General features: G+C 36.8%; 1 pseudogene; it reads right to left on the reverse strand.

Moving 5' to 3' along the window:
• Nucleotides 1-20,133: 20,133 nt before the first annotated feature.
• Nucleotides 20,134-22,118, reverse strand: LOC147475049 (uncharacterized; annotated as a pseudogene).
• Nucleotides 22,119-22,770: the final 652 nt, after the last annotated feature.

Here is a 22,770-nt window from a genome sequence, read left to right on the forward strand (position 1 = left end):
AAAGAACAAAACGAGGTTCTTCTCTAGTTACAAGTATCTTGAAGATCTAGTTTCTCCACTTATCAAATTTTGTTTTCCTTCTTGTTTCTTTCTAAACCATCACCCTAGCCCCATAACTCCTAATAAAAGACCTCTAGCTCAATTACTTAATAGGATGGTGTGATAGTAATTGGCAAGCAATCAATCAACCTCGGTTTCTTTGGACGCCATTTGAGTATCACGAGGAATATAAGTGTCCGCCGCACTTGAGAGAATCGAACCTTGAGTGAATCTATCGAGAGTTATGATTGCAACACACCCCCTATGAGAACCCACCTTAAGGGCCTCCAAAAGTCTCGGAAACAACTCTTGCTTTTGCATTTCATTGCTCATGTTTTTGCACATTTATCTTTAGATGATTAAATTATGTACATATGTTATTCTAAGTTCAAAGGAGCTTGTCCTTATTCTCTGCTAATGAGATGTATGGACTTCTAAGAATAAATAAGGAAACAAAACCCTTTGTACTAAATAGAAAAAGTTTGTGAGTACCTTTACTAGAAAACTCTCACGAGGCTTAAAGCTTATCTGCAAGGGAATTTCTAATGGTTTAAGGCCTTGTTGCATATGGTCAATGCAATCGCACTCTACGAAACGAGATTTGTATAACTTATAATAAATCACTCATTTGTGATCTTAGTTTTTTCTCTCATCCTTGTTTGAGGACAAGCAAAAATACTATTTGGGGGTGGTGATCGGCCTTCCAAATGTGTGTTTTATTACCCTTAATTTATCAGACATGCTCTTCCTACGATTAATGAAAATAGAACTCATAGCTTTTATTGTCTTTTTCAGGTTATTCATGAGAATTTCAGACCACTTATCTTGAAAGTTATGTCTTAGCACCAAAAGGAGCTTTAATCACGCTTTATTATGAAGACCCGGAAGTTTTGCTATGAAAAAGTCTTTGAAAAAAATCAAAGCCATCAACTCGTAAGACCGTAGATGGAGGTCCTTATCTCAAAATATGGCATTCTCCAAAACCTATCTTGATCAAGAAGAAATCAAAAACAAAATCAAAAATGAAGTGTGAGGTGTCTTAAATGTAATAGAGAAGGGGTAAATCAAGTAAAAGGCAAAAAGTAGGGGTATATAATCTAAAAGTTAGGGAGAGAGAATGCACCTAGACTTAATTTAGTGTCATGTAGGATTTAATTTCTAGTCTTTTTACATTTTCAAGTTTTTACTTTATTGTTCTTCATTTCTTTTCATTTCAATCTTGTTATTTTCTTTGTTATTCAATCAATCAATCTTTCTTTTTATTGTTCTTTTGTTTCAATCTATCATTTCAATCATTTTCTTTCAATGTTTTGAGTTATTTCAATCTTCAACAACTAAAGCTTTCAATGTTCTTCATTCATAAACTAAAAACTAAACAAGTTCTAAACTAAGAGTCTACCTTCTTCCTTCAAACTCCCAACATTCAAACTCTAAACAATCTAGGATGAACCACATCAAAAACAACTTTGAGATATTCCAAACTAGACTACTTCATTTATCATACTAACTTCTCCATTCAACTCTTCTTCCATCTGATGTTGCATCATCTTGAAAACATTGACTTATACTGAGAGATTTCCGAAAGACATAGTCATAGATCCATTGCGGAAATTTATGAGGGCGTTGGATTTTTCCAAAAAGGGACGCCCTAAAATGATGGGTATGGAATCATAAGCGACTTTGGTGTCAAGAATGACAAAATCAACAGGATAGTAAAATTATTTAACCTTTACGAGCATATTTTCGACTACACCTTTTGGGTATTTAATGGAGTGATCGGCTAATTGTAATGTCATGGTGGTAGGTGTAAGCTCATGGAAATCGAGTTGTTTAAATAGGTAGTATGGAAGGAGGTTAACACTTGCTCCAAGATCGAGTAGGGCAGTAGCTATGTATTTGTCTCCTATAGTGCAAGGGATGGTAGGACGACCAGGATCTTTATATTTGACGATTCTGTTAGTCTCTGTGAGGGATGGAAATTGTTCCGTGAAAGGCATCTTTTGGAATGTTAGTTTTTCTTTGTTGGTGAACATATCTTTAAAAAATTGACATGTTTGGGTAAATACTTGATGGCATCGAGAAATGGTAAATTTATTGTTAGACTCTTTGAATGTTTCTCTAATTTCATCAAAAATTTTCATCCTCTTTGGGTGTCATTAAAAGCGTCTTTGGAAAAGGGGCTTTTGGTTTGTATTTCCTAACTGGGTCAAGTAAATGAGTTGATGGTTTAAAAACCGGAACATCGATAGGGATATGTGGAGGTATCCGGTTTCCAATTTCGGGTTCTCATTATTGAACTTGCATTTCTATAGGTGTAGGGTCTTCCTCGGTAAGACTACTTTGTTGTCAACCGCTTTTTGCGAGAATGCAAAGTTATGACCGCTTTTAATCTCTTGGGTTTTAGGGTTTTGAACTTCGTGGTCCCGGTAACATACCTTTTGGGTTTTGTCTTGGGCTAACAAGTTCAGAGATTGCTGCATGGATGCTAGGATTTGAGTTTGTTATTGCATGACGATAGCATTATCTCGGTGGGCTTATCCGTTTGGACACTAGTTGATGGTGTAATTGAACTAGGTCTTTTGGTTATGATAGGTGGGATCTAGTAGTTCTAGTTAAAATAGGATGGAACTAATGCTCGCTCATTGTTATTGGTACATTGTCCTTGTCCTAATGTATTTGGTGGTTTATTGAAACCCGGGGTTGTTAGGTTTGTGGATTATTAGTCCATACGAAGTTTGGATGTTGTCTCCATGGTGCATTTAGTACATTAAAAGTGCATACTTCTTCTGGTTGAAGTGATGACAGGTTTGTGATCAAGGGACAGGTGGCATCTATATGATTTAAGCTTAAATAGAAATTGCATGGTAAGGTATTTATGTTCATGACAGGATGAGGAGTTTGGTCTTTTTTTTTGGTTGTGAGGGCATCTATCTTTCTTGTGAGGGTTTTGATTAAAGTTTTGATTTCTGGTTTAGACTTTACCTCAAAAATACCATTAGCCTTAGATGTACTGGGTTGGGCTATTCTAGAATTGTTTATATTGCCCCAATGGGTACTCTTTTCAGCTTGGTTTTCAAGAAAGGTTAAAGCTTCGGTTGCACCTCTATCCAAAAAATTACCATTACTCATGATGTCGAGGGTTACTTTGTATTCTTGAGAAGACCTTTGAAGAAACATTGACAAGAGTGGATTTTTCTAGTTTATGGTGAGGACATGAATAGAGTAGGTCGAGAATCTATCCCATGTTTCAAAATGTCTCACTCGGACTCATCAAGAACTGATCTTACTTCTTTATCTTGTTTTCTTCGATGGAAAGTACTTCTTCATGAAGGAGAACACAACCTTTCCCCATGTATCAAAAAGAATCGGGCTTATGAGAAAGAAGCCATGCGTGACTCTTACCAGCTAAAGTGAAAGGAAACACTCGTAGCTTTACTTGATCGTCGGTGCCGCCCGGATGGTGGAAAGTATTACATACTTCATGTATCCGGCGTAGATGTTCAAATGGTAACTCGTGTTCAAACCCGTGGAATATGGGTAGAAGATTGAACATGTTTGGTGGAATGCTAAAATCGCCGCGGAGCGTGTGAGTCATATACAAGATGGAGGTCCATCTAGTACCTGAACGTAGTATCATGCACTTTTAGCAAGATCGCAAAACTATCCTAACATGCACAAACGATGCAGTGTATGCTCAAGCATTTGAAATTCATTTTTGCAAGTTTGGAATTTTGAAAACCTTTGTTGGGTCTATAATTTACTATGCCCTGTTCAAAGGAACAATTGAGCGCGGGACTAGGATGGATCTACTACACGGCTCCGAAGAGTAAGCAATCACTTCACCCAGTGGTGTGCTACCAAGAATCTCACTCACGATGAATCTGAGGGAGGGGAGTGAAGAAGGTAGTTGGTCCACCAGAATCTGGTAACTGATTACTCTAAATCCTCCTAGCTGTATTTTTGTCGCCTTCTAGAGGAGCCGAGACTACTTTTAGGCTCTCGTTGATTGATTTTAATTTGTTTGATTGGTTTAGTGCTTCAAGAATCAAGCAACGTCCGATTTAGACCATTGAACATAGTAAATGGGCATAGCTGTTGGGCATGATCATTGGCCATAGTTGTTGGGCCTTACCATACTATACACTTATGCATTGGTCTATATACTTGAACCATAAAAGAATACCTCATAATTAATTTTGTTTTATAAATTATTAGTCAGAAAAATGTTGAACCTCACCAAATTAGATTTTACTGCTCTTAACATAAATAGTGAGAATTATTTGTCATGGGTATCGGATGTTGAAGTGCATTTACAAGCAAAAGTCTTTTGAAAACAATTACGGCCGGCAACAAGGAATCCCCTGATGACCGTGCAAGGCCATGATCTTTCTAAGGCATCGCTTTAATGAGGGTCTCAAGTCCGAAAGTATTTGATGTTGAAAGACCTATTTGAATTATGGCAAAGCCGTAAAAGAAAGATATAATCACCAAAAAGACGTTGATCCTCCCCAAAAGCCATTATAAGCTGGATAAACCTGCATTTACGGGACTATAAATCCGTCGCAGAGTACAACTCTAATAATATATATCATCACCACACGGCTGAAATTGTGTGGAGAGAAAAAACCGATGCAGAAAATGATGGAAAAACTTTTTCGACTTTTCATGCTTCAAGCATGCTCCTCAGAAGAAGAAGAGACTACCGGAATAAGGCTTTAAGAAGTACTATGAGTTAATATCTTGTCCATTGGTAGTATAACAGAATAATGAGATTTTATTGAAAAATAACAGTTCTTGAGCATCCGGTACAAAATCTTTGCCTGAAGCAAATAGTGTCTCATTCTAGGGCCGAGGTCGAGGAAACTACCATAGGGGAGGTCGTGGTAACCACCACAAAGAATGGTCAAGATCACCACCTTTACATAAGAGGGAATGATAAGGGAAGAAACCAAAAATACAAACATTACAATAAACATGAAGATGTTTGTTATCAATATGGTGTGAAAGGGCATTGGTCTCGCATACGCCGCATTAACTAAAATATTTGGTCGACCTTTACCAAGCATCAATTAAGGGGCAAAGGGAAGCAAACATAAATTAATTACACTAACCACCATGTCCTAATTATCGATGTTACTCACCTGGACGCTTTCGCAAATTTTATGATGATTCGATGGTCATGATAATCTTTGAAGTTTGTTGAACAATGGTGTGTAACTTCAAAGAGTTAGTTTAGAAGTGAGGTTCATCCTAAATTGTTTAGAGTTTGAGTGTGGGAGTTGTGAAAAAGAAAGGTAGACTCTTGTATAGATTAGATTGGTTTTAAGCTAATGAAAACATGGAAGCTTTAGTTGTTGGTATTGAAATGACATGAAAACATTGAAGAAAGATTGATTGAATATTGAAATAAAACAACAAGATAAGATTGAAGATTGAAAAAAAGAACAAAGGATAATAACAACTTGTAATTAAAAGGAAATGAAAACAATAAAGTAAAAACTTGAATTGAAAAGTAGAGACAATAAATTAAACAAACCAAATGGTTTGATCCTAAGACAATGGATGTTTTCTCTCTCCCTAACTTTTGGATTATATACCCCTACTTTTACCTTTTACAGATTTGTCATCCTCCATTACAAATGAAACACCTCACACTTTACTTTTGCTTTTGTTTTTTCTTTTGCTTTTTGATTTCTTCTTGACCAAGTAGGTTTTAGGAGAATGTCATATTTCGAGATAAGGGCCTCCATATCTGGTCTTCTAAGTTGAGGGTTTTGACCCTTTTGACCTTGACTTTTGACTTTGACCGTTGACTTTGACTTTTCAGCACTTTTCCATAGCAGCCTTCTCGGTCTTCATAATAAGAGTGATTAAGGCTCCTTTTGGTGCTAAGACGCAGCTTTTATGATAAGTGGTCCTCCGAAATACTCTATAACCCTAAAAAGACAATAAAAGCTATGAGTTGTCTTTTTCAAGCGTAAGAAAGACTATAATGTGGCAATATACGTAATAAAATGCACATTTGGGAGCCGATCAGATAATTCCAATAGAACAAGCTTTAATCATAATCTCGCTTTATCATGATTAGTAGTATTCCTATGTCATTTGATTGTGTACAACTTTCCAAGTTTTAACTCATGTACTTTTTACTACAATATATGCTTCTATTAATAAATGTTTGCAAGAGTATCTTTTAGACATGGATGCTTCATTTCTTTTAGAAGATAGCAACAAAGATATATGTCTAGCAAACCGTATGACCACACATACAATTCTTCAAGAAATGAAGTATTTCTCAAAGTCAACATTAGTTAAAACCAATGTCCACAACATATTTGGTCATACCAACATGATTGAAGGCTCGTAGAGCTAACATTGCATTATTTGGATAAACTAAACTTAGTAACCCGTAAGCACTTTATTCAACAAGATCCAATCCGTAATAAATCTACTTAGCTTCAAAGATTCATCTTAATGGATACCACATCGAGAGACTACTATCGAAGATGAGAAAGAGTATCTCTATATAACTTCAAACGCCTCATGCCGTAAGCATATTTTAGAGAAACTTCCTCCTCTTTCCTCGTGGTTGTATCATACAACTATTCATACAAATTTTGAAACTTATGTTATCATGAACCAACAGCTTATCAAACAAGAATTTGTTCATGCTATGGCACAACCGCCTTGGTCATCTAGGATCAACAATGATAATACATATCATCGAAAAATACCGCTGGTCATTCACTCAAGAACCGTAAGATCTTGCTCCCAATTGGTTATCCTTGGTTGCCCGGCCCCCAAGGAAAACTAATCACCGTGCCGCCTCGTCGCACCAAAATTGCAATAAAATCCTCTCCATTCTTGCAAAGAATTCATGGGGATATTTATGGCCCGATCCACCCACCTTTATGGACCATTTCAGATTTCATGATCATTGTTGAAGCATCCGTAAGATGGTCTATTGTTTGTCTTCTTTCAACGAAAATGCCACATTTGCTCTTTTATGACTCAAATTATTCGACTATGAGTGCAATTCCCATAACACCCAATCAAGTATATTCAATTAGATAATGCTAGAGAATTTACTTCTCAAACCTTTAATGATTACTACATGTCATTGAATTAATATTGAACATCCCGTTGCTCATGTTCATACTCGTAATGGTTTGGCGTAATCTTTAATCAAACGCCTTCAAGGGATAGCTCGACCTCTACCGATGAAGACATAATTACCCTCTACTACCTGGGGACACACTATACCGCGATGCTGCCCTTTAATCTACATACGACCAATAACATACCATCAATATTCTCCACACCAAATTGTCTTTGGTGATCCACCAAATATTTCACATTTGCGAACATTTAGATGTAGTGTTTTTGTTCCTATCTCTCCTCCACAATACACAAAGATGGGGCCTTAACATCGACTTGGTATATATATCGGATTTGATTCACCTTCAATTATTTGTTACCTGGAACCATTAATTGGTGACGTCTTCACCGCACGTATTGTCACTTTGATGAGACAGTTTTCCCACCATTAGGGGGAGACAAGACGTTACTTGAACAACGGCGTCAAATCACTTGGAATTCATCTTCCAAGGCTCATCTTGATTCACCCACCTCACAGCGTGATTTAGAAGTTCAAAGAATCATTCATCTCCAGAATAGTGCAAATCAACTCCCAGATTCTTTTACAGATATTGCAAAGGTAACAACATCGTATATATCTGTTGCAAACACTCCAGCTATAATAAATATCCCTGAAGGACAAAATATATTTGCTTCCGAATTTGTAACTAGATAAGAACCTCGTTTTGTTATTTGCTTCCGAATTTGTGATTCATTATTTAACCCTTTGGCTTTGTGACTCCATATGATGTTGATTTTTGGGAGTTCTAACTTTGCTTTTGTTTCTTTTGAAAATGACTCCATTTGATTTTAAACTTTTGGGAGTTTCAATTTTTTATATGAAACTTTCTTTTCTTTTCTTTTCTTTTCGAAACAACTAACTGTTTTTTTTTTTTTGTCTTCTCTTCTCTTTTTAACATTCATTCAATTCTCAACTCGTCAGCTGGGTAAGCTTTTTATTGTGTGTTGTAATGGATGAGGGATTGACGGCAAAGAATAAAAAGGCTTTTAGAAGTTTTTGAAGGCTCAAAAAGGGGTAACTAAAGGAAAAATATCTTTTTGGGTTTTTAATGTTTATTTGGCTATATCGATCCAAAAATGGCCTAAATTCTGTCCTAGGATATGGCGTAGTGATCAAGCAAGTAGACGTGTGGTATTTCTATCCGAACATCCTTTATGTCATCACTCAATAAACTTATAGATGAGGCTTTTAACTAGATTCTTATAGGATATGGAACTTAACTGTTCTAACCTAGGTCTCAGAAACTTACGGCTATATACAATCAAATGTTTATGCATGTCATTCATAAAAAGATGAAGAAACTATTGTATGTATATTAGTCTAAGTTTGAAGAACGAATCCTTATTCTATTGCTATAATGAGACTTCTAGACCATGTATTCATCATAGGAAAAGGAAACAAGACTTTTAGTACTAAAACGTAGAAAACTATTTTTGGTCTTTTTTCAAAACATTTTAAGAAAGAAAGAAATATACTAATATACCTAATATAAGAAATGCCTAGTTTTTGCATAATGTTACTATACCACCCCCAAATAGAAATATGTTTTCTCATCAAAGTATGAAGAGATAAGAAAAGAGATTATCATAGGAACATGAGCAAAAAGGGCAGCACACCAGTACTCTATTCTTCATGAAAAATATATCACCCCCAAACAAATTTGGAGTGTGGGTTGCTAGATATAGAACAAAAAATACATGGTTTATCTAAATAGTAAGTTATGTAATTATTCAACCATGAAATTTTTGGGTGTTTGTATTTATTTTTGAAAAACATATATAATGCAGAAATATGAAAATTTATTTGGCATGATTTATTTGTATTACCTTCTACTCATATACCAAAATCCGCATAAGAAAATTCTAAACATGCATTTATACTACTACTATAATAGGACTAATAGTTATTACAAATAATAAGTGCAAACATAATGCTATCTATAATGGACACTAGGGATGTGCCTAGTCGAAATCCGTCGCGACTCGCCGTTATGCCGAGAAGATCCTTCTCCGGTTGACGATGGTTTCTAGCGTTGCATATCTCTACCAAAGGACAACGATCAGATCCTACGCAATGTCCTTTGCGACATTGTTTTGAATGAATCTCTGCTCGCTTTCGTCCGGAAGGCTTGTTGATTAGCTAGAATGGCTTCTTTGTTTGCTCCGAGCTCGAGAACTTGCTCATGGAGGAGTCTCTGGCCCGCATGGAGGAAATGAATTCCATCCATCGGCTGATAGAACTAGCGAGTAGCGCCTGGAGTAAAGTAGTCTTCAAGTTCTGGACTAACACGAACATGCTCGGCTGCTCTGGATGCAGGAGGATGCCAGTATAGCTGGACACAGTGGGCATAGATGGGACATGCCATAGCGTACTTGACTTCCACTATGTAGTCAGGAAGCTCAAAATCCCATTGTTGCATGATGAGAGTGCAAATCACATGGAAGGAAGCATAAGTCTTACGGACTTTACGAAGTTGCTCCCAAATGAAATGAACTACGCAGAAACTATTTTTCTACTCTTGCAAAATCCAAAGAATGTGCAGAATGCTTTTACTGATATTGGAAGGCTGGACTGAGCCTATAAGATTGTAGGCTATCCATTGCGAAGCTGCCAACTAGTTTCTCCTCAGCGAGTTCTGATAAGTGCAGTGAGATACGGTGTTCTTCCTACCCTCCAGAAGTGTCTCGGCGATCAGAACATCCACAGACTTTTTTTCTAGAGACTGTTCTATCTTAGTGTAAGCCTTCAACGGAATCCTGATGGCTTCACTCACCAGCTCAGGTGTAAGCTCAAGCATACCCTCAGCAAACGTATTGAAAACCTTACCATCCGCGCTAAAAGCTCATACTACTATTATAAAATGAAAGAGTGAGCGAGGGAGAGTAAGTTGTATGCACCAACTCAGCCAAAGACTCCCAATGTCTTCTCACTATCTCTACTCTGAAATGTATGCCAAAAAGAATGGAATTGAATAGGGACCCAAAATTTTGTTCCTGGAACGATTTTTGTGACCTGGTTCATTTTGGCTTTGAATTGGTGAAATAGGAGTGGAGATTTGTTGATTGGGGTTGAAAATGAAGTGAACTATGAAATTTTCGGTAGGTGATGTTCGTTGGTAGAGGGGCGGATGCAACCTAGTTAGGGGCGGGCGCAGGTTGAGTTATGGTGGCTAGGGTTTTATTTCGGCTGGGGAAGATGGAGGGCTATGGGGGCGAGCGCGTGGGGTAGAAAATAAGTAGGCACGTGCACCACACGGGCCTTTTTTTAGTTTTTAATTTTTGGCCCGAGCCCATATGAATTGCAAGAATTCCGATCATGTCCTTTGTTTCTCAAAAAGTGTTAAATGCATATTCCTGCTTCGTTACCTGTCCAATTTGGACCAATGAGCTACCAAAATGATCGGCTCGAAAAAAACCAATCCAACGGTATATCACCTGCTATCATCCCAGGGTGAATGACACAAAAGATGACAGAGAAACGCCTAGAAGAGCGTAGACGACATAAGTTGTAACACGAATGAGCTCTAATAGAAATAGAGTGTGTCAAACTTGAAAGCAAGGTGTACGAATGGCGGAATGAATCAAAAAGAAAATTATGAGACAAAAGGAAAGTGGAACATTATTTTGAATTTACAAACTTTGAAATTAAAGATTAATTAATTTTTTGGACTAAATTTTTGAAAAGCAAAGAAAAGGTAGGTCGCTTATAGTCGATCCCCAAGATTGAATATAACGCTAATCATTCCCAACCGGATGGTGGAATGACACATAGAATTTGTTGACGACTTGCTGGTGTTAAACAAGTATAAACCGTGGAAAACTAAACCTTCGCTAAGAGGTTGAAGGCCAAGGCAATCTGGTGTTTGACAGCGCATACACCAGTTTTCCCTAACTACACGCTTTTGTGTGCGAAAAAAACTTTTTTCCTTGACCTGGTTTTGTATCGTGAACTCTTTTCCAAATATCAAGTTTTATATCAACTGGAAGAGCTAAAAAAAACTTCAGAAGGGGTTAGTACAAGTCTCCATCGAGTATTGCTCGGTGGAGAAAAACTATTTTTAGACATATTTAACGCCGATTCTCGAGACAATAATAGAGAGATGCATATAAAATAGAATTAAATGTATCATGGTTTCACTTTGGGTTACACCATTTGTTTAATTCTAGATTTCGACTTCGCTGAGTTTTTTTTTTTTTTTTTGTTCTTGTTTTTTCTTAAAAGGTATCTCTAACCATATATAGGGTTTTATAAGAAGATAAAATCATACGCTTATCCAAAGATCATTTTGGTTACTCTAGGACGAAGATTTTAAATTTTTATATACTCAAGTTTTTGAAAACTATATAGAGATATATAAAGATAAATCATACAAAAGCCGTGGATTTCTATTGCTAAGTTTTGAAAACAATCCATAACAGGTGATCTTAGGTAACTTTTAGTGGTCGGCTCGAGGTGATCCCAATCTAAACAGATTGAGCTTCAATTACGCCGAAGTTGGAAGATTTATCTGCAAGAAGACATACATGTCCTAACCCATGCGATTAGCACGGTAATATAGGCAACCCTTAATAAGCAAAACCAATCTCAAACCGTCCCTAGATTGCGTTATTCTAAGGGTTGGTCTATGTATAATCTATTGCCCATGTTTAGAAAAAATCACATGACTAGTGTTGTATCAAGAATCCTCTATTATAAGCAATGAAAAAACAAGAACTTTTGTAAAAACTCAACAAAAGAAAAAACTATTTTGAAAAAAAAAATGTAAAATAAAAAAAAAAAAAAATACTCGCCCATAGGAATACACTACTCAAACTACGAGTAAAAGTGCCCGCTAACAATGAATATGCAAGGTATACATGGACTCAAGGCTCTAGCACTTACAACCACACACTCCAAGTAGAGGGTCCGGTTACCTTATATGATGTATTCCATTGAAGCAATTGTAAGAGAATGAATGGATTGGAAATACATCATGGAAAAGATGATTTAATCCTCATAGATAGGATCGTGGAGAAGGGTTTCTTCTACATCCATAGACCGTAACTCATGATAGTGTTTATTTAGGATCACTTGTAGCTTCAAAGGCTGTGTTTGCTTGTTTAGGATTGGGAAATGCTTATCCTGGGAACACACCTTTCTAGGCTTTTTCTTAAGTTAGTAGGTTTAGAGATTGTTATATGGACACCAAGATTTAAGATTGTTGTTGCATCAAAGATAGCATCATTTTGGATGTTTTATGTGATGGGACACTAGTAGGCTGGGTAACTGGAACTAGATCTCTTTGGTTATTGATTGGTGGATTTTGGTAGTTCTAGTTAAAATTGGATGGAACCATCACTCTATTCTGATTGTTGTGAGTACCTTGTCCTTGTCTGAACTGATTAAATGTATTTTGTGGTTTGACACGATTTGTGAACCCTGGAGGTGGTTGGGTTTGTGGATTAGTATTCCATTGAAAATTTGGGTGTTACCACCATGGTGCATTTGGTACATTGAAAGCACAAACTTTTCTGGTTAAAGTGATGCGATGTTGTTAAGCAAGGGACAATGGGTAGATACGTGATTTAGATCGAAACAAAAAGTGCATGGTGCTATATCTATGTTTATGACTGGTTGAGGAGCATGGTCTTTTTGTTTGGTTGTGAGGGCATCTATCTTTCTTGTGAGGGTTTCGATTAGTGTCTTAATATCTGGATCGGATTTTAACTCAAAGATATCATTGGCTTTAGATGTACTGGGCTGGGATGTTCTGGAATTGTTTCTGTCTCCCCAATGAGTACTCTTTTCTGCTTAGTTCTCAAGAAAGGTTAGAGCTTCAGAAGCACCTTTATCCAAAAAAGTTTCCATTATTCATGATGTCTAGTGTGACTTTGTGTTCTTGGAGAAGACCTTTGAAAAATATTGGATAAGAGTGGATTTTTCTAGTTTATGGTGAGGACATGAATGGAGCAAGTTAGATAATCTATCCCATGCTTCGAGAATGTCTCACTCGGACTCTATCTGAAGAACTATATCTTGCTTACTATCTCTTCTATTTTTTTGGTGGAAAGTACTTTTTCATGAAGGAGAACACTACATTTTCCCATGTATCGAAAAGAATCGGGCTTCCGAGATAGAAGCCATGTGTGGCTCTTGCCAGCTAGAGTGAAGGGGAAACACTCTTAGTTTAACCTAATCATCGAAACACCTGGATGATTGAAAGTATTGTATACCTCATGTATCCGGGCGAGGTGTTTCGTGCGGTAACTTCGTGGTTTAAAACCGTGAAAGACAGGTAAGAGATTGAACACGCTTTATTTGGTAGGATCACGAAAAAATGTGAGTGAAAAGCTGTGTGAGTCATATACAAGATGGAAGGCCATCTTGTAACGGTGTGTAGAAACTAGAGAGAGGCTCTTCATCTTGTACAACCTCGTCCGCCATCTTAGAAAGTGGGAGAGATAGGAGTTTGTTGAGAACGATGTGCTTTCCTACGTGAGTTTGTTTTAGTTGCGCTAAGCTTTTGATTACCTAAGCGTAGTCTCATGTACGTTTGCAAGACTAGTAAAATCTAACTATATGCACAATCAATGAGTTGGATGCTCATAAAATCGAAATATGTTTGTGCACGATGGAAATTTGGAAATTTTGTTTTGTCTGTAGATTTGATACTATGCCCTGTTAGAAATGGACAGTTTGGGCACAAAACTAGGTTTTGGGGCTCTACAGACTTCAAAAGAGAATATCACTACTTTACCACGTGGGGTGCTACCAAGAATCTCACTTGCAATGAAATGACGAGGGAGGGAGGAGTAAGGTAGTTGGTCCACTGAATCGTAGTTTTTCACTCTCAATCTTCTTGCTAAGTGTTTGTCCCGTGGACGGACTAGATTGGCTCTGCTTGGTTGATTTTAAATTTTGTTTAGTCAATGTAGCATTTGAATCACACAATGTCCATTAACTAAAGTGGGGATTAGTCCCACTTGTTGTTATGTTATGGCTCGGGTTTAGCTTTAAAGCCGCCAGAAGTAAATAAAATAATCTGAATCTTAACACGGAGTCACGCAGACATGCTTTTGTAAACAACCAAGTATCCTCTGACTGGGAGTTGCAAGGAGGTGAAGAAATTATCTCCTAAGTGTGCGTACACGTACTTGGGGATTGAGGGGATGTGGTGGGGTTTGACCGAGTGTTGGGTGTCTCGATACGTCGATCAAACCCACCTTTCGAGCTTTACGTTATTGGGTTAGTTAGACTTACCCCGCCATTACTAGTTGCAATTAGTGTTACCCCCCCCCCTTGTTTTCAAAAATATTAGTGATACTCCCCATTTCAGTGATCCAACGGTCAGATTTCTTCATCTAAAAAAAAAAAATCATCTCGTAACCGTTAGATCTTGCAATTGCGGGGGTATCACTAATATTTTTGAAAAACGGGTGGTAAGTCTAACTAACCCTACGCTATTTTGGTTACAAAATTTCTAAACCGAACCCACATTCGGTTGAAAAGGTGGCAAAGCCAATAGGTTTACAAATTTGCCTTCAAAATGTAAAGCAAAAGTAACTACGTTTAAAAAACTTAACTAAACATGATTTAACTATTAACTATGTGATTATGAAAATATAACAACAAATGTCAAAGATTAAAATTTTAATTTCCAAGTTGATTTGTAATGCACTCTAACGTATTGTTACACTACTTGCCTCCTCACGATTCAAATGTCCCAAGTTAATCAAATATCCAACACTTTGGTAAGTTTAAAAACTTAAACCAAAAGACAAATACTTCCTATTTTAAGCGTGCTTAAGTTTATATTATCCTAAACCTTATCTTTAAGCAAGTTGATATTATCCTAATTAATAATGATAAAAGCAAAATATGAAATTTTCTAAAAAAAACTTAAACTTTATTTTATAATGACAATAAACTAAGTTGTTTTGATTTTCTTTTCTTTATTTCTATTTTTGAATTTGAAGATCACTAAATATTATAAATCTATCTAGTTTTAAACAATTAACATTTAAACAAATACAAGTTAAGCAAAGAGGTACACTACAAATTGTTCCATCTGGGCCAAGGATTTGTCCCGTTCAAGAAGGAGGGCGGGCCTTGGGTTGAACCGAAGGGGCTAGCAATGGGTGCTCCAAACACTTTTGACCGGCTTCCTCCAGTTTGCTTCAACAAATTGTTTTCATCTAAGAGTGAGACCCTAAAATCATAAACAAAACGGATCCGTAAGATCCAACAGAAAGAAACTAAAAGAAAACAAGAAAGACAAGTTGAGAAATTTTAGAAAAAAGAGAGAGAGATACTCCCCTTTGATTCACTCTTCTTCTCATATTAGTAGATCTATGACCATGTGCCATTTGACTATTTAAGATTGTGGTGTGGGAAGAATGGCGATGGACTTTTTTCTTGATTCCTCTATTGTTTTTGGGATGGTTTTTATGTATAATAATGTTGAGAACTAGCTATTATTGTTTCGATAATAAAACATGGAAATAAGAGTTGTTTTGGTATGAAAAATATGAAGAACTTGATATGAAAAAGGTAACTTGCTTAGCAAGTTATACTCATTTGATTGATTCAAATGAGTATAACCAACTTTGGTTGGGTGAATGAATGATTTAGAAGATGTTTTGAAGAATTATTGTTATGAAAAGCAAGACAAAACACTTTGAATGGAAGAAAAGCAACAAGATTCAACAAAGCTTCAAGCTTTAAAGTAATGAAAATGGAAAACAATTGAATTAAAAGTAAATAAAAACAATTAACTAATTCTTATCTCCTACTCCTACTAGAGTCTAGCTATTAGTTAACTAGCTCCCTTATTTTGTGGGCATCTCTACACTTATATATGTGTAGAGATGTACAAGTTTTCCCTCCTCTAATCTTATCCAACAAGCAACCTAATCTAGAAGCTTCTTGTGCCTTATTTGAGTGGATAGGGTCAAGCCTTTTGGGCCCAAACCCATGTCATTGGGAATTTGATCCTTTGGTCTTTTGAGGCTTTTGTACTTAGTCCTTGTCTTGCAAAAGGTTGAGTCCTTGGTCATCAGCCTTGGAGTGTTTCCTAAGCTTTTGAGTTTTTGGACCCTTGAGTTGACTTTGACTTTGACTTTGACTTTGACCGTTGACTTTTTGGCACTTTTTCTCAGTTGTCCCATAAGGTCCCTTTTAGGCTCCTTTTGGCTCTAGATCACGTCTTTTGAGGTATTTGGTCCAGAATAGACTTGTATCCTGAAAAAACAATAAGAACATGAGTTTTGTATATTATTGATTATATAATTTGACATAATTGAAGTATTATAAGAGGATAAAAACGCATATTTAAGGACTGATCACATGCAATTCAGGTGAAGGTTGATTCTCTCGCAAAACGCAGGGTATTTGGACCAGTTTTCCAAACACCAATAGACGTTAAACCTATTGGATACAAATAGGTATTCATACAGAACTGTGATGAAAATGGTAATATCATAAAATATAAAGCGAGACTTGTGGCACAAGATTTCTCACAGCGACCAGGGGTCGATTATGGAAAAAACATATTCTCCAGTAATGGATGCCATTACATTCCGATTTTTCATTGGTTTAGCAATTTATGAAAAACTTGGCATGCGTCTACTGGACGTAGTTACTACTTATGTGTATGGGAATTAATTTGGACACTGATATTTACATGAAAGTCCCTAAAGGATTAAAATTGCTTAAAGTGAAACCATGTGGCATGTATTCTATCAAGCTCGATCCAAAGATCCATGTATGGACTAAAGCAATCCGGGCAAATGTGGTATCATTGCCTAAGTGAGTACCTCCGGAAGGAAGGTTACATCAATAATGATATATGTCCATGTGTTTTCATAAAGAAAACAGATCTTTTATTTTCTATTATTGTCGTATATGTAGATGACCTAAATCTTGTTGGGACTCCAAAAGGGCTCACAAAGACTGCAACATATCTAAAGAAAGAATTTGAAATGAAAGATTTGGAAAGTACAAAATTTTGTTTCACCCTGCAGATCGAATAACTCCCAAGTGAAGCATTTGTCTATCAATTTACATATACTAAGAAAGTCATGAAGTGCTTATATATGGATAAAGCTCATCCTCTAAGTAGTCCTATGATCGTTCGAACCCTGGACGTAAAAACATATCTATTTCGTCCCTCGAGAGGAAAAATGAAGAGGTTATTGGTCCCGAAGTATCATACCTTAATGTAATTGGTGCTCTAATGTACCTAGCAAACTACACCCGACCAGACATATGCTTCCCGATTTATCTATTGGCTAGATACAGTTCTGCACTCACTGTTCCCCAGTGGAAGAGAATCAAGCATGTACTTCGATATCTGAAAGGAACTATTGATATGGGCTTGTTTTACGCTAGCCATTAGAAAAACACTCCATAGTTAGTCGGTTATGCAGATGTTGGATATATTTCAAATCCACATAGAGCTCGTTCACAAACAAGGTATATTTTCACTTATGGTGATACAACAATCTACCAAGCAGAAGATGGTCGCAACATCTTCAAATCACTCGGAGATACTTGCACTTCATGAAGCCAGCCGTGAATCTGTATCCCTTAGGCTCATCATTGAGAATATCCGAAAAAACATGTGAACTCCATCCGATCACTAACGTTTAGATGACGTTGTATGAAGACAATATAACATAATTGTATACAACAGTTCAAGACTAGATATATCAAAGGCGCGATTGGACAGAATATATTTTACCAAACTTCTTTTACACAAATGAGCTCAAAGATGAATCTACAATTGACATCCAGCAAATTCGTAATGCTAACAATCTAGCTAATTTGTTTACAAATGCATTACCAACAACTACCTTTAAGAAGCTCGTATATGGCATCGTCCTACCTCAACTCAGTGACATCTCGCAAAATAATACTTGAGTATTTCTTGCACTTGTTCAAATTAGGGGGAGTAATGGAACAAGGGGAACATCCTGAAGAATGTTGATAAGCACCTAAAACTGTAATATTAAACCCCATTGAGACATATAAATTTGGTTAATTATGTGTTTAATAATCATGAAATAAGTATGTTTTCGTACTTTTGCAGGTCTTCGCAGTAAACATGAAAATATTGGTTAAATCTGCGTTAAAGCACGGGGAACGATGTATATATGAATTCTTCCAAATCAGCCATGTGAAGCCCAACAAATCCCACACGGCACCAAACTTCAAGCTCCCACCTCTTCAACCGGGACTACGAATCGCACAAGTGAGCTGCTCGGACAATCGGGTGATGAACTCTACGATAGGCGGGGAAGTTGTAAAATTGCCAAAAGACCAAACCGCCACTAGACTGCACGTGGACCCACTATACGGGCCCGCAAGATTTGATGAGTCATCATACAAGTCAAGACAAAGTTGCAAATAATTGGTGCAAAAGTGACACCTTGCATGTAGTTAATAAAGTTAGATAAGATTAGGTGTTAATAGTGAAAAAAAAAGATAGGTGTCACTTTGTTGTGGATTGTGTGGTTAAGAAGGAAGTAAATGTAGTTTGGTGTTTCATGTGGGAGGAAATGAGATTTCTCTCAAATGGAGAAGAAAACAAAACAAGGGGGGACACTCCATTTACTCCCTTTACCATGTATTATTTTAGTTCCTTAGTCTTAGATTTTATTTTAGTTTTTAGTTTTTGTAGAAAGCTTGTAATAGTTTTAATGGAAGAAACCTTGTGTTCTTCTAGTTAAAAACAAATCTAAATGCAAGTGAGTTTATATAGATAGTTTCTTCTTTTTGTTCTCTCTCTCTCTTTTTACATTCTACACTTGTCATCCTTTATCCCAAGGATCATGAGCTAACCTTCCCTTTAAGGGGAGTTAATAATACTCATGTGAGGGAAAATCTTTGTTATTTGGTTTAGTAAGTTATTTAGGAAGAACAACTAGACCTACATCCTATCCCAAAATGATAGTTGGTGTAGAGTCTAGTTAGGGATCAAAGTGATGAACTTAGAGATAAGTCATTGCTTTGGTTCTACATGCTAGCATGTATGAAGCTTAGAGATGAGTCATATATGTTAGGGATCAAGTTTTCTTTTATTAGGACTTGTCTAAGAGTTCTAGGAAGATTAAGATGCACTTACTAAAATCAAATAACAAAAGTTATTTTCACATGAGGAGAATTAACTCTCCATTTTCGTTTTAAGTAAAATTTTATCATGTCTTAGTTGCATGTTTACGTAACTTAATGTTTTCAATTTTTGTGTAGTAAAGAAACTAAGTATTTAGTATTTACACAATCATAGCTAAACTTACTCACTAGTTTCCTAAAAGAGTAAAACCAAGTTGTAAGTGGTCCTAGAATTTAGGTTGGTTCGAATCCCTACTCCAAATTATATGAACACAAAGATCGTGAGTAAGGAAATACTTTGTTTTCGCATTTTGGCCAAGGAAGAGATTCAAATCTCTAACATATCAAAAAGGTGAATATCAAATGTTCCCAGGGCATATACGTTGTACTCTTTTTCCTTAGCTATGGATTTGTCCTACTGGGTTTTCCTAGCAAGGTTTTAATGAGGTAGTATTATGCAAGCCCAAAACTAGTTCAATGATCCTGAAGAATGTTGTACTATTTTTCCTTAGCTATGGTTTTGTCCTATGTTGCATGGACACGGATGCGGACACTGACGCGGACATGGATGTAGACATGGCGACTTGGGTCAGAACTCAAAAAATAGGACGCTGACACAAATCGGGCGCTGAATTAAATAATATATGTAATTTTATTTTATTTTAATAATTAAACATTACAATTTATAAATTAATTCATATGTATCATAAAATTTATGATTACTCAAAATAAACATCCACAAAATTAAACAAACATATTAATATAGTATTTAATCAAATTTCTCGTAAGTCTTAACGCTTAAGTCTTAACAAAACAAGAACCAAAATAAAACCCAGAAGGCCACAAGAAACATAGTAATTAGTAAAGAAAGAGCCCTAGAATTCCACAAGACAACATGATCAATTTTCTTCTCCCTCTTTCGCTTCTTCTCCAATTTGATTGAGCTCATCCTCAATACTAGTTGTCTCGTTTGTAAAAAGCATTGCCTCCATTTCCGGTTCATCAAGTGAAAGGTCGGCTATTTCAAGTATGCCAACACCCTCCAAGCTATCAAATGTATCTCCCCCATTGTCCCACATGGTAGTCACCCCTTCTTTGTATTCCTTGGATTTTCTTGATAAGAGGCGAAGATTAGAATGAACAAATACCAAGTATTCACCTCTTTGTGGTGTTATCTTGTTCCTCTTCAAAGAGTTTATGAAAGAGTAAGTACTCCAATTCCTCTCACAACATGAAGAGGAACATGGTTGTCCAACTAGCTTTAAGGCTAAACTTTGGAGCAAGGGCGTAGTAGAGCCATAACTAACCCACCACACATTCGGTTCCATACATCCTCTATTCTCAATAGATTCACCATTTCCAAACTCCTTCAAAGCCGCAGAAAAATAAGCAAACTCCATATTCACTGTTCTTCGCTCGTCTTCATTAGGGAAGTATCTTGCAAAACACTTTAATCTCTCGGCAGAAATCTCGTCGTCTTTGTGTGGTGCAACATGAGTAGGACACTCATTGAGCCATTTTGCACTATAGTACCTATATGAGTATAGTGTTTTTTATTAGTAAAAAGAACATATATTAAATAACAAAGATTGAAATGAGAAGAAGCTATTATACAGTACTTGGGATTCAATGAGTGAGCCAAACAGTGAAGCGGTATGTTGCTTTTAGTCTATTGAGCCACTAGTATCCAGTGGACAACTACATAAAAATTTGAGCTCTCGTAATCAAGTTTTTTCTCATGGCTATAGATAGCAATCTTCACCTTCTGTATCATTGAATCCCACATATCATACACCAAATGAAGACAAGGCTGATCTGTGTTGGCTTTCCTTAGCATCTCATACATCGGCTCAATGAAGGCAAGTATGTAATCAATATCATTCCACCACAAATCATCTAATATCTTCTTTTTGACAAAAGCAGCTTTACTAACATCATCCTCCCTATAGTTTGCCCAGTTAGGACTAATCACCATATTCAACAAGCCTTGCTTTATGACTTTAAATCTTCTGAGCATAATAATGCTAGAAGCAAAGCGTGTCTCTGCAACTGAAAGCAACCTCAAATGTGAGTACTCATTAAACATAGACAACCGCATCGAGTGGTTCATAATGAAGTTCTTAACTACCATCATATCTCCAACAACTTTGGTAATCCACTTACACTCTGAATAGTTCACTTTGGTATTCTTTGTTGCACATATGTTCTTTAGTGCAAGGTTCAAGGTGTGCACTACCCAAGGAGTCCAAAAAATATATGGATATACTTCCTCTACAAACAAGTCAGCACCCCTACACACGGGGGCATTGTCTGTAATCACTTGGACCACATTTAGAGGTCCAATAGATTAAATCATCTCTTTGATCAAGTTAGTTATGAAATGCTTGTCTTTAAACACACCTTGGCAATTGACTACTTTCAAGAACATCGAACCAATTTCAGAAGCCGCCATGAAGTTGATAATTGGTCTCCTTTGAGCATCCGTCCACCCATCACTAACAACACTGACACCCTTATCATTCCAAGTAGATTTAATAGGCTCTAGCAACCTCTCAATATTTGCTCTCTCCCTTTGCAGAAATGTAGTTCTCAATGCATTGTACTCGGGAGGAATATAACTCGAAAGATTTTTACTTTGAGCAGTCGCCATAAAGAACGCAAGATAATAGTAAGGTTTTTTTGCAAGATTAAATGGTAAACCACCTGAGTAGAACATCCTTGCAATAACACTAGTTAATTTACCTCGAGCTTTCATAGTATAGGCTTTCTCAATAGGTGATTCACATGTTCCCCTCTTTTGTTTTGATAGAGAAGCCTCAAATACACCCATAGTACTTGAAGTCGAGGCTGAGGAGGAAGAACTTTGAGTTCTACTGGCAGATAGTGGTAACGAAACTTGCTTGGGTAATGAATTCCTTAGCTTTAGCTCATACTCTTTGTAGGGGAGTTTCCAAGTATCCTCTGATCTTCCTATATGCCTTGTGATCTAGAAGCTTTTACTGGGTAGAGAATGGATGAGATGATTGTGAATTAAGGGTTGAACCGCCTGGCAACTTCCTTCGTATCTCCTTGTTTATTTAGGAGAATCAATTCCTATTTTGGCGTATTTCCTAAGAGAGAATTCATATGGTTTATATAGGAAGAGCTTTGAGAGTCCTAGGTGTAGGGGATTTTCTGAGTATCCCCTGATCTTCCTCTGTGCTTTGTGATCAGGAAGTTTTTACTGAGTAGAGAAGGGATGAGATGATTGTGAGTTCAGGGTTGAACCATCTGACTGCTGCCTACGAATCTCCTTTGTTATTTAGGAGAATCAAACCCTATTTTGCGTAGTTCCTAAGAGCGAATCCCTATAGTTTATATAGGAAGGGCTACAAGAGTCCTAGGGTTAGGACTGTCCTCACCGCTTGTGAGTTCCCTTCCATCTTTGGACTCTGCCTTCCTATTAGGATTCCTCTCCTTATGGAAGTCTGAATCTATACCAT

The sequence above is a fragment of the Coptis chinensis genome, chromosome 9 (genome assembly GCF_015680905.1).
Source record: "Coptis chinensis isolate HL-2020 chromosome 9, ASM1568090v1, whole genome shotgun sequence".
NCBI classification, from domain to species: domain Eukaryota; kingdom Viridiplantae; phylum Streptophyta; class Magnoliopsida; order Ranunculales; family Ranunculaceae; genus Coptis; species Coptis chinensis.